The 13,069-nt window shown below is 51.7% G+C and overlaps 1 protein-coding gene across 6 annotated transcripts in view; it reads right to left on the bottom strand.

The window, feature by feature from the left end:
- The window catches only part of ZMAT4 (zinc finger matrin-type 4), a 317,188-nt gene that overhangs the window by 276,902 nt on the left and 27,217 nt on the right, over positions 1-13,069 (bottom strand). The window contains exon 1 of one of the 6 annotated variants that reach the window (XM_045535769.1): positions 13,014-13,049. The exons of the other annotated variants lie outside the window; for them this stretch is intronic. The gene's annotated coding sequence lies outside the window, so the exon portion shown is untranslated. Of the gene's footprint in view, positions 1-13,013; positions 13,050-13,069 lie in introns of those variants that run through there. 6 annotated transcript variants of the gene reach the window in all.

The following is a 13,069-nucleotide window of genomic DNA, read 5'->3' as shown; positions in this document are numbered from 1 at the left end:
GGCTCTAGGTCAGTTTACAACTCAAACAACTGCATCAGTACTTTTCCTCAAAAAACTCTGTAATCTGATATGGAGCAGAAGTCCTTTACGGCCTCCCATTTTGCCACTGAGAAGATTGAAAAGATACGTACTCAAGGGTTGGCCCTTAATACAATCAACAATTACTACACCTTCAGCAAGGACATTCTTAAGTGAAACGCAGCTCTTTGATCCGGGCTGGTTTGTTCACGGTGAGCGCGTGGCGCTGCGCTGACTCCTCAGTGCGGCTGCGCCGATTGGGATCAGGCCCGGCAGCTGCACCCACCTTCACTCTGGCACCAGCAGTTTCGGCTTCGCCGTGGTGGGACAGGCAAAGAACCTCTTAACACCATCATGAAAACAGCTTTGCCCTCAGAGTGCCCCTGAGAGGATCTTAGGAAACCCAGTGGTCTGCAGACCACGTTTTGTGAACCATCATTCCGAATGATGTACGAGCAAACACTCCCAAATGCAAACGTGCTGAGCACTGACCGTATGTGCACACAAGTCTAAACTCCTATGGATAATGAGGCTAAGACAACTCAAAAGATAAAAGACAAAGCCCTTCCTTGTAAAGCATAGTTATACAAACAGCAGACACATAAAAGAACCCTGAACAAGACAAGCGGATCCCAGAGATCACAAAATAGACATCCCAGTAGAACTCAGGTGCTAAGTGTATGCAGACCTCGGGGAGTCAGCAGGATCAGGCAGTTGGGATCCCGGAAGGCGGGTCCTTTGGCAGAGTTAGCTCAGGCTTCTGGGCTTCTCGTCCCACCGCAGTCCCAAAAATGGTCCTTTGACCTAGTGAGGATCCTGACGCCGCAGCCCGCAGGTGGAGCTGGCACAGACAGGACAGGGATGGCAGCCGCGACACGTGAAAGCAGTTTCTCTAAGTTGAAATGGTACAGAAGAAAAAGGCAAAAGCCCATGGCCAGATACCAGTAGAGGTCAATTTTTGCATTTGGGTAAGAGAAAGAAGAAAGGAGGAGAAACACTATGGGATGCTGCATAGGGCTAATTATTAAAAGACTAATTATTTTTTAAAAGGGCTAAATGTTTTAAAGAGCTAATTATTAATTATTAAAGGGCTAATTATTTCTTTAAACACACGTACACACGCAAGAAGAACCCCGAAAGTCGGTTCAATGGAAGATCAAACTCCAAGGACAGGTAGGGCATTTCTGAGATGAAGCTTCTACCAGATGAAGACTGTGCACCGACAGCATCTGAAACTCCCACAGCTAATTTGAACACAGTGGCAGTCACGGTTTTCCGCCATCCCCCGCTGTTTGTGTTCATTTCAAGTGACACTAGACTTCAAAAATTGGCCATCTGCCCACTTAACTTAGGCACTTTGTAAACGCTTTGTCCAGACCAGAAGCCGCTTGAGCCTGTGTTATTTTTCTGACAAGCTGTGATGATTCACCCCGCAGAGCCAGAACGCCCCACATCCTGATGGAACCCGCTGGAGCCCACGAGAGGCGGTTATGGGCTTTTCTGCCGGCTGCTCCAGGCCCTGGTGCCAAATGACTCCAAACCCCTCAGGCTCCCAGTGGCTAAGCTCAGATGATTCCAAGCAGAGGACCCAAGACACCTTCAGCAGAGATTAAAAACTATTTCCCTCCCCCAGAATGCCACAGGCTCAGTAGGAGTGGGGAACCAAGCCCTCCGCCATACAGCCGACAGCCATGGATGGAATCAGACCCAATTCTCACAGAGACTGGAGCATGTCCCCAAGCAGAATGGATCAGTGACAAATCTTGATGACAGCAAAACTTGCCTTTCAGGCCTACCCACAACCCACAGGGCGGCTCCATCCCTCCAGCACTGGGGGCTGTCACGCTGCTCACCACAACTTTCTAAAGTGGGATCCAACCCAGTTGTCCCCCAGGCGCTGGACAGTACATGGGCCCCAGTAAATCCTAGCTCACACAGGCCAAGCGGGACAAGGAGAAGGGATGTGCGATGACGTCTAAATCGAGCTACCACTGACGCGCCACTTGCATTTGCCTTAACTGTCTGAACAGATGTGCGCTTCTTGAAGGGGGGGGGCTCCAGGCAAGCCTGAAAGCTGCAGGATTGAGAGCCACTAAGCATATCCATAGGAGGAAGAGGTCACCGCTAGATTCAGGGTCTTGGGGACATTTCCTGGAGGAAGGGGATTTAGGGCCAATGCAAGATGAGAAGGGCAGGAAAAGTAGGCACAGGGAAGAGGTTTCCAGACGAGGGAGGACACGGGGGGCAAAGGTGCGGAGAGAAGCTTGCACCACACAGACTGTGCCGCTCTGGCAGGAGCACAAGTGAAAGCCTGGAGATTGGCGGAGCTAATGTGAGAAAAGTAGGTTGAGGCCATAATAGAAGGGAAATTGAACATCGGACGGTTGGACGCTGGGGAACAAGGATGATTACGGCCACCGCAGCCAGCAGGGGTGTGTGCGGTGGGGTACGGCGGCCCAGAGCTGGGAGACATCAACCCTGAAGACCTCACGAAGGACAAAGGCTCCAGGATCGTGGCATAAAGCATGTCACATTTCCCCAGGCAGACATGGGGTGACAGGTGAGGTGGAAACGCCCGTCCCAAGGACAGGGAACAGCACGGGCAGAGCCTCAAGGCTTGGAACAGCATTTTGCACTCAGAGGACTGTGAACACTGGTGTGTGGCAGGCAGGGCAGGAGGGAGGTGTGGGGGCTGATGCCCCCAGCGTGGACAGGTGGCAGTGAGGGAGGGCCGGGCAGTCGGTGGTCCCCAGCATAGAGCACAGGCATTCTACAAAGGGACCTCGGGTGCACACGGGAAGGAGAGAGCTGGGTCCCACCCCCTTCCGCCAGACAAGCTCTGCTCTGAAGACAGCATTCTCTACTACAGTCACACGTAATTAAACGTCGGACAAATCTGTTCGTTATTAAAGGTGTTCAGCAAAGGACTGAGACGATCAAGAAAACCCCCCGGCAAAACCACCAGCCTCCTTGCCTGGAGGGAGGCACGAGTAGAGACCACTGCTCAGTGCAGATGAGTTGATCAAGACTGGTGATGGCTGGAAAAAAACAAACAAGGAAAGAAAAAGATGAGTCCAGATGAGTCAAGAGAGTGTTCACTGGGGTGTGCTGGCTAATTTTACAGAAGGAACCCACTGAGATCCGCTGCACGTCGGCTAGAGTGATCAGAATGAAAAGGCTGGCAGCAGCAAGTGCTGGTGAGAAGGCAGAGTCGCTGGTGGGCGTGAAAAATGGTTCCTCCACTTTGGACAACTGTTTAACAAATGTTTTGATAACATTAACACATTAACTGCCATGTGACTTGTATTTAACTCACGCGAGTTTTGAGCCCAGGGCCTCCTGAAGCAAAGGCTGGGCAAAACCCTGCAGTTGGTTCTGGAAAATCTTACTTGTTGATGCTCTTATTGTTACAATTAATACTGACAAATTAATTCTAAAAACGTGGATTAAATGAATAAAAGTCAACAGATTTCATTTTTCATTAAATTTTTCATTAAATTGGAAAGGACCATTTTGTTTTTGAAGTTTTTATTCTATTTTTGTAATAAAACACCATGGCTCCAAGGAAAAAATTGTTTTTGCCAGTGTGGTAGTTAATGTGTTAAACATGCATCTACCCTGTGACTCAATCATTTCACTTTTATTTGTTTAAGACAAATGAAAACATAAGTCCCCAAAAAGATTCACATGAGAATATATATTGCAACTATTTAAAAAATTGGAAATATCCCATACACCCCTCAACAGGAAAATGAATAACTACATTCTGGTGTGTTTACACAATGAAACAACACAACAACAGCAATAAGGAATGAACTACGGACAAAGAACAGGAAGGTGTGTGAAGCACGAGGAGCTGCCACAACCCGCTCGCCGTGCCGTCCGCTGACAGGAGGGTCGAGCTCGGGCAGGACTGCTCGACACAAGAGAATTTAGCACGGTGGTCGCCTCTGGGGAAGGGGCACAAGCAGACTCTTAGGGTGACAGAAGGTCGTACGTCATCATTTGGGTGAGGGGCACACAACATAAACACTTGTCAGGACTCATGGAACTCTACACTTAAGGTCTTCACATTTTACTCTCTGCTCCAAAATAGGCTTCTACACTTTTTCCACACGAGAAGCCCAATGAAAGAGAAAGTCAGAGTGACTTAAGAGTCCTAAGGGACAGGCGGGAAGAAGAAACTCGCCACTCCTGGACCGGGGGAATAGACGGGCGGAAGCGGTGAAACTCACTCTTGTAATTTGCAATATTCGCTTTCGTCTTTTGCCTATTAGATCATGAGCTCCCCGACGTACCCTGAGGCCGAGGCCTTTGCAGAGCAGCCGTCTGTGCTGCCCCGGGATGGGGACCAGGCGGCGCTTTCTTCTCTTTCCTCTGGATCCAGGGACTGACGGGTTAATAAGCAAGTGTGTGGACGCGTGAACGAACAATGGCAGGTTAAGGCACCAATTCTGGCTGAGAAGATGGCTCCATTTCTGTGGGTCTCAGAGAGATTTGATGTCTTGCCCCAGAGGACGACTAATTGGAAGAGTCTAGGCTCCGTGGCAGGCACGAGCAGAGAGGATGGGAAGGGTTTCCCACGCCCCTGGGCTCACACCACACACTCGTCTCCAAGGTACTGGCAGGTCCTCCCTCCACGATTCCTCTCACTGCTCCTCTTCTTCCCCACCAGGCTCCTCTTCAGTGTGGTCACGCATGGGAGGAAACTGTCCCCACTCACGCACGGGCCTTTGCCTCTCACCTGCCTGGGAGACAAAGGTGCCCTGCAGGCCAGCGTGTCTACGACCCGTGGTGAAGCGTGTCTGTCATCCGCTCCCCACTAACATGCACTTTGTTTGCACCTCACTAAATGGGGGCGACTCCAGAGGCCCAAAGAAAGCCTCAGCAATTGCCCTTGAGGACAGAACAAACACTGTGTAGACGCCGTCTCCTCCCCAGCTGGGCCAGGGCTGCAGGCGCCTGCCTTGCAGTTCCTGACCTCAGCAACTTCGGAAGGATTGTGTTTTCCTGGGGAAGTTAGATTTATGCAAAGCACCCAGGGAAGTCACATGCCCGCTTCAAGGCCCTGCCGCTTGCCTCCTGCCCAGGAAGCTGCCGGGAGCCATGCCACGTGGCGCTCCCTCACGGGGACGGTGCCCGCCCTGGTCAGGGATGAGGCGGGCTCAGGTGGCACAAAGTCACAGGAGGGAGGGCGACGCCCCTCCCTTTGTCCCTGCAGCCCCTCCCCGCTCTCCACAGAAGCGGCGCACAGGTGGAAACCCAAATCCTCAATCCAATCCCTCAGAATCACTGGCCGTGGCAGTAGGATGGTCCATACACACACCCGCACACGCACACGCACACGCATACACACATGCACGCATACTCCCCTTAAGGCTGCTGAATTAATTACCAGGCAAGGAGAATTACAGGCCCAGCTGTTGCTGTCAGTGCCTTTAACATGAGCAGGACGACCCCAATGGCAGCAGAAGCTCAAGGTAAGCGGCAGCGACTCCACTTCGCGTCTACACGGGTCCCAGCAGGTGTCGGGGCAAACACTGCTGTGCCCGTGGGAGGTGCAGCAATGGCAACCGCATTGGGGGGTACAGATTACCCTGCAGCACGACCCAGCTCCTGCAAGACCCTTTCTAACGAGGAGCGGCCGAGCTGGGTCCGGAGGCCAGAGCAGAACAGGGCAGCAGGGGTCACAGCACCTGCCGTCTCAGCGCCGGGAGGTCACAGCCTCTCTCGCCACCTCCCAGCCACACGGCTCCAGCGGCTTGGAGATACAGAGAAGGATGCTGAGGTTATTTGGAAGGAAGAGGCTGACTCTGTTTCCTGAAAAGCAACAAACTTCTACGTGGAATAGCACAGAAAAGAGTTCTAAGTGACCAGACCAACCAAGGACCCACCCAGCTCTGGGACCTGTGCCTGGAGCAAGCTGCAGATACTTGAGCCTCAGTTTCTGCATCTGAAAACGCAGATAATAACGTTCGCTCACATGTAGTCAGCATTCGGTAGCGACGCCCGCCACAGAAGCCTTTCTTGTAAACATCTTGCAATCCAAAAGAAACGCAGCTCGCTGTCACAGCTGTAGCCCAGGCTGAGGTGAGGCCGGGGGTCCGTAGCCATAGCCCAGCTGCACCCAGAGAGGTTCTAGTACACGCCAGGGTCACGGTCACACTTTGCCCTCAGAATTCACAGGTGTAATTAATCTATCAATTAGAACAGACATATTTTCACTTTATTACGATACCCAGCCTCGCCTTGGGTCCTTGGATACTCCCGTCACCACCACATTGTTCACCTGGACAAGAGCAGTGTCTCTTCCCACTTGCTTGGGACATACGGCCCTGAGAAGAGCCACAGGACAAGGGACGCGTGGCCGCAGACCTGTGGGCTTCGCCGCCCTGGACGGCAGGACCACGGCTCCCACGCCTTCTCGGTCCGTGGAGAATCTTGGCAGAGAACACACACCACATACGCCCGCGGCTCTTACTGCACAGGGAAGTGCTTCCAGCTTTATCCAGACAGCACGGGAGGCCCTGCCCTGCCCTCCGGAGGCTGCAGTCGGAGATGGAGCTAATTGCAATAGGGTCGATAAAGAACCTAACGGGGGATGTATCGGGTGCTCTGAGAGCCCTAAGGAGGCCAATCCACCCACACTCAGGAAAGCCAAGAGAAGCTTCTAGGAGGAGCTGTGGGAGGAAGGCCCCAAAGAGGAACAGGTCTCAGGTTCAATGTCACCACCTCAAGGAAGCCCTCTGACCACCCCTCCCAACATAAATCAGGCCCCTCGGACACTCTCTCACAGTCCCCACTGTTTCCCTGCCTTATTACTGCTTGTATTTGCATATTCCAGCCAACACCTCCTCCTCTGGGGTAGGGTGGGCACGCCCCACTCGGCCGGTCCCCGGCATGTGCCAAGTGCTCTGTGTGAGCCGGATGAACTGGGGCTGAGCAGACCCTCCCTCCCTCCTCGCTGAGAGAACAGCCTGTGCAAAGGACGGGGGCTGGGAGCAGAGGACGCGGTCAGTAGAAACAGAACGCCAGTGACACAGAGGTCACCTGGGCGTGGGGACAGTGGCAACGCCACGTCTGGACAAGACATCAGCGAGGAAGCCAGACGGTGCCACACGAGCCTCGGGACAGAGTCTGGGTGTGATCCGAGGACGTGTGCACCTCGGAAGAGCTGGGGGGGAAGTGAGGGAATCGCGTTTGTGCAGAAAGTGCTTAGACAGAGCCGAGAGTGGAAGTGGGGAACGTGAGCAGCCGCGAGTGAAACCTCGCGAGAGAGGACAGTGGCTGCTCCAGGTTGGAAGCGCATCTGGAGACATCGGAGAAATCACCATCAAGTAGAGTCTGCACGTCTCGGGCACCCTTTGAAGACGGCTCACAGGGGAGGAAGAGTCAGGAACAGCGGGCGTCGGGCTTGAATGCTTTTGCCGGGGCAGAGAACAACCCCGAAGGAAGTGGAGGTTGAGGCTGAGCAGTGACGTTGACGAGGGGTGTGATTTGCACCTGGCTAAGTTTAAAGTTCCCATGCGGCTTCCAGGCAGAAATGTCCAGGAGGGAACTGAATGTGTTAATACCAGAGCACAGCAGCTCACAGCCAGATCTAGACCGGAGGTAAAAATTTGAGAAAAAGCCATATATGACAGTCACTGGTGCAGGGGAAAACGTAAAACTTCCCCCAAACTTAATCAAAGTAGTAGACTTTCATGAGATAGCAATTACAGAAGACTTAGTGAAAATAATTAATTTATGTCAGAAACCAAAGGGAAGCGATCTATCGCCAACCCTCGTGGTCTAGTATTGACATAAAGATTATGCACACACACTTTCACTGCAACACTTACCCACACAAAAATAGTCATCACACATTATTCCATGCTCAGCAATTAGATTACAAAGTCCTAAAAAACGGAAATATATTTTTGTGCATGCTCTATTCACCTTTGTATCTCTGACACCTGGCATGATATCCAACACACAGAAGGTACTCAGTGTGTGCACTGCATGGAAGTGAATTCCTTGATTACACAACTTGCTCAGTTCTTTTCCCAATTAGAGAATACATCTGGCTTGTGCCTAGACGGACATAAACCAGAGCTGTGCTGTCCCAGGTTCAGGGAATCTGGCCCATTTCCCCGGAGCAGAAAGAAGAGCACGCGCCCGTCTGCCAAGGCCATGGAAATCAGCAAGGAAGGGCCTGGCTTGGGATCCGGTTTCCCTTTGAGAGTTTCCCCTTTTCCTCTCACTGCACTGGCGATATGCCCACAGATCTAACATGCTGCTAAAACTTTGCATAAATGAAAGCATTTGTATTTTAAAAGCAGTTGGAGAGAAATTAAGCAAAGTGGATCTCTAATGCCGGGTGTCAGACGGGTGGCCCAGGACGAGTGGCCAGCCCGGCTCACCTCGGTCCTCCCCACATGGGTGCAAAGGGAGATTCTGATGGTGGAGGCACCGTGCTGGCAGGGACAGGGGGACAAGTGTCACACTCGCACTGTGTGGCCTGGTCCGCACCACAGCGTGGGGCAGCCCCGAGCTGGTGATGACATAGTGACCCCAGGTCACATTCGTGGTTTATTGTCTCAATTTTAAAGTCTCTGTCCTGGTGACTACAGCGGGGTCATGACTTACCCAAGTGACTGGTATTTTATGCACTGTGATGGCATCAGTTGAAGTTGAGCAAAAATATGGAGACAGCCGGTAGTATGTGAGGAAATGGCTGTAAAAAGTCTAGCAAATTATATTTCTCAAAAACTGAACTATATGTCACAACATATCAAAAATTGAAAATGCACTAAAGCTGATTTGGAGGATATGAAATTCCAATATTTATGAGGTACTGAGTTCCTAAAAATATAAAATCCTGCACACTTTTATTGAAATGCTTACGGAAATCCTTCCTCTATTTAAAAAGTCGGTTCTTTAAATAAGAGGGTGACATTGTACACAGCACAGAGTTTGACTGAATGAATTCTGGGCAGAGTCAGGCAAAAATGTGAAATTAAATAGTATTGGCAAATTTTGAGGCAAGATTCCCTTTTAAAAAGTGTCTCTTTTTATGTGGATATCTCTCAGCAAAAGCAAGGGCTGAAAGAATCAACCTTTTGCTGAATCCACACATTGCGGATATGTAACAAGAGTGACAAATGCCACTTTCTCCCACTTCTGCACTTCACACAATGTTTTGTGGTACAAAGTCCAAGACAAAAAGGAAACCATGAATGCAGAATCCAATGTGCGAATGCAAGCCTAGATGGATAGCCCTCAGAAAATGTCCCTTTCAAAAGAATATCCACCCAATTTCGCCTGCACGGAGTTGTGCCGTCCGCGGCAGAGAAGCCGGGAGGGGAGTGACGGTGCGGAGGGCCCCCCAGGCCTGAGCTCAGCCTCCAGGACGAGCCCACAAGTGACCCCAGGCCTCTGTCCTCCCAGGTCCTCGCAGGATGAACAGTGAACATCGACACGGCATCTCTGCCAGGCCAAACACAAGGATTAGCAGCGGTCCCGGGAGGAACTACACCTTTCTTGTTTTACTGCGACCCACAGGGAAACCCGACCCCAGGAAAGCTGGCCACCCGCCTCGTTTCACATGGCTGGGACTGGGACCCGGCTTTTTGACTCCACCTTACACTGTTTTCGCTGCACCAGGCAGAGCGTGGGAAACTCTGTGCCCAGGAGAGATTCCTCCTTCCCCTACCCATTTGCTGAATAGCGATCCGATCTTCCCAGCACATCTGTAGACGTCAGAAAGCCAAGCCACTACCTGCCAGCTGCTCGGAAGGAGAGAGGGCTGTGCAGCATGAGTGGGTGTCGCGCCCTCAGCCCCAGGAGCCCCTCGGACCTGCCGAGCCCAAAGCAGCTTCCGGACGTCTCAAGGCTGAAAGCGCGGATCGGCGACTGTCTCACAGCATCCCGAAATACAGCGCCGCCATCCCTGACCTCCAAGGCCCCTAGAAAGAAGGTGACCCCTAGCGTTCTCCCTCTCGAATCTGAGTCCATCCCTACACCAGGGACGGTGTCTGCGGCTGCACACCTTTGCTTCCGTCCTGTGTTTTGTTCCCCTGGTTCTGAGGGCTGACAGGCACCGGAGGACCCAGGGCCACGGGCAGGAGGGTTCTGCACAGCATCTGTGTCCCAGAGCTGGCACTGGGATGCCCCAAGCGCCCACTGCGAGCAGACTGATCTCCACTCGTAGCTGGTGGATGCGCATTCCAGCCACCGGCAGGCACCAGACATGGTTTCCAGCAAACGGCGCAGCACACACAGGAATTCATCCGAACCCAGCAAAAATCACTTAGCTTAATAATGCTGCCCTGATTTAATTTTAACTTCTCATAAAGCATGAGAGATGAGTGGGGTGTGCTTGGTGTTTATAGATTACTGATGAGACTGGGCTCACATCTGGCTGTTTTATCTTTTTTTTTTTTTTCTTTTATAACAAGTTCCAAAAAGAAGGGGGTTAGGAAAGGAAGTTGATGGATAATTAAGAGGAGGGCAACACCTGCAAAATGTGCAACTGAAATGCAAGGGGGAGTTTCTGCTTCTCTCTGGTGTGTAAGTAGCTGGCAAGTGCCTGGGGAGGCCAGAGACAGCGGCTTCAGTTAAGGGATTCAATGCTGTGGCTGTGGGCATCCAACAGGAAAGGCACTACACACGCACACACTCACACATGCATGCGTGTGCATGAACATACATGCATATGCATGTACACACATACACATTTATACATGTATAGATGGCACACAAATACCCCTGGTCTGCATTTAAGCAGGACCCCTGGGGCACAGGAAACTCTGTGGCTACCCACGGAGTGACTATGGTTTGCAAGCACTAGATTGGAAGAGACGTTCTACCAAAGTCATCCTCAACTTTTCATCTTTCTTCTGCTCTAACTTCACAGTGTAGCCATCTCTTTTCACCATCCCTAGAGCTACCACTGCAGAAGGCGCCATGTTCTCTAGCCTGCAGCATGACAAGGCTTCCTCCCTGGACCTCTGAGTCCTTTTCTTACCCCTGCAGCCTGTGCTCAAGGGGATCCTGATAAAGTGGGTCATATGACTCCTTTGCTCCATCCTCAGTTCTCTCAAAGCAAAAGCCAAAGCCCTCAGAGTGGCCACGGAATCCTGCATGATCTAAACCCTCCACCCTCTGCCTCTTTGTCCAAATCTCCAAGTGCTCAGCCCTTGCTCCAGCCACACCAGCCTCCCCCTCACTGCCCCTCAAGCATGCTGGGCACAGTCTGCCTCGGGGCCTTTGCACATGCTGTTTCCTCTACCTGGGAAGCTCTTCCTTCAATACCCACATGACTGTGTCTCTCACTGCCTTCAAATCTTTGTTCAAACGCACCCAACCGCCATAAGCAGGACCCCAATCCTCTCCTACAACCCTTCCTAGACCTCCCAATCCCTCTTCCCGTGTTTCACTTTCCCACCCTGCACTTATCTCATAAAATGCTATAGAATTGGCCTATTTATTTTTCTGGTTGTTTGTCTCCACCTAGCAGACAGTAAGTTCCAGGAGGACAGAGAGTGCTGTCCCCAGGCATACCAGAGGCTAGAACAATGTCTGGCACAAGTATATTAACAAATATATTATTAACATATATTATATATGATACATATATTGATAAATATATTTTTTGAATGAGAAATGAACAAATGACTTGCAGGTATATGCAAGTGAAACAAATTAGCCCCATTTACATATTTATAAATCTCCTGTATTCAAAATAACAAAATTAGACAAAATCAAGAAGGTCATGGGATATCAGGACACCACTGTGCAAAAAGACCGTGGGCCCCAGCAGCTCGGAAACCTACATTATGTAAGGAGGACAAGTCATCCTCCTCCGTGCCTGCAGTTCCCCGCAGCTGCAGGACGCGGCTTGCAGGAGCAGCTAAGCTCGGCTGCAGAACCACCTGGCTCACCTGTGCTGTCTGAGGTTCACCGGGCAGTTTCTCAGGACACCCCCTCCCCCGCCCCGGGACCAGAGTCACCACAGACTGCAGGAGGGCAGCAGCCAGAGCTCAGCAGGGGCAGAGACGAGAAAGCGATAGGATAGAAGATAACCAGGCGGAACTACTAGGCCAGAAGAGAGTCCAAGGTCATCTGCCCTGCCCACCCCTCGTCCCCCATCGTCAAGCAAAGATGACCAGAAACGCCTCCTGTTCCTACAGCGGCCTGGGTGAGCTCCAAGGCTGAATTCTCACCCTGACAAGCTTTCGAGAAACACCTGTCCGTGTCTCTGTATTGCCACAGCTGCCACCAAAGGCAGGCACCCCAGCCAGCCTCCCCGACCCTGCGCCCTGCTTGTCCAGCTCACGGCACAGCTCCGCCAGACTCACGCTCTTAAACACCACCACTCACACGTAACTTCCCGGTGAGCAATCTGCAGCATCGCCGATTCCACCGCACTGCGGCGCCCTCCCGGCCTCGCAGCCCTGCCGAGACGGGCTCTGCGCTGCCGCTTTGACGTGGTCTGCCACGTCCGAGCCTGCCAGATGGCTCAGACGCCACTCCATCTCCGCACACTCCACGCACCCTGGGCCTGTCCCCACCTCTATTCGCTTAGGTTTGTGCTATTCCCTCTAACACAAGGCTCACTCTCCAGCCACACAGTCACACTGCCAGAAGACTCCGTCCAACCTTCATCTTCACCAACAAATCCTCCTCATCTTAGGAGACTTTCCCACACGTTCAGCTGCGTAACACCACTGTCTGACACGGCAGTTGAGCACAGGTGAGCTCCCCAAGGAATGGTCACCAATCGACTGGTGTCTATGTCCTTTATACTGATATCTAAGGGTGTTTTTGTTGTTTGTTTGTTCATTCGTTTGGGGTTTTTGCCCACAAGGGAAAAACATATAGTGGGCTTTGGTGTCAGACAGCCCTGGACTAAAACCTCCACCTGCTACTTACTGCGCCAGAATTTGGCTAAACTACTTAACTGCTCTCAATCTCAGTTGTATTCTCTATAAAAGAAGAACAAAACTACATACCTCACAAGGTTATTAGAAGGACAAAATGAGATAAACCCGAAGCTCTACTAGGGCAG

This window comes from Lemur catta, chromosome 22 (genome assembly GCF_020740605.2).
Source record: "Lemur catta isolate mLemCat1 chromosome 22, mLemCat1.pri, whole genome shotgun sequence".
Classification (NCBI taxonomy): domain Eukaryota; kingdom Metazoa; phylum Chordata; class Mammalia; order Primates; family Lemuridae; genus Lemur; species Lemur catta.
Note: the sequence above shows the minus strand (reverse complement) of the source record. Positions and strands in the feature narration are given on the sequence as shown.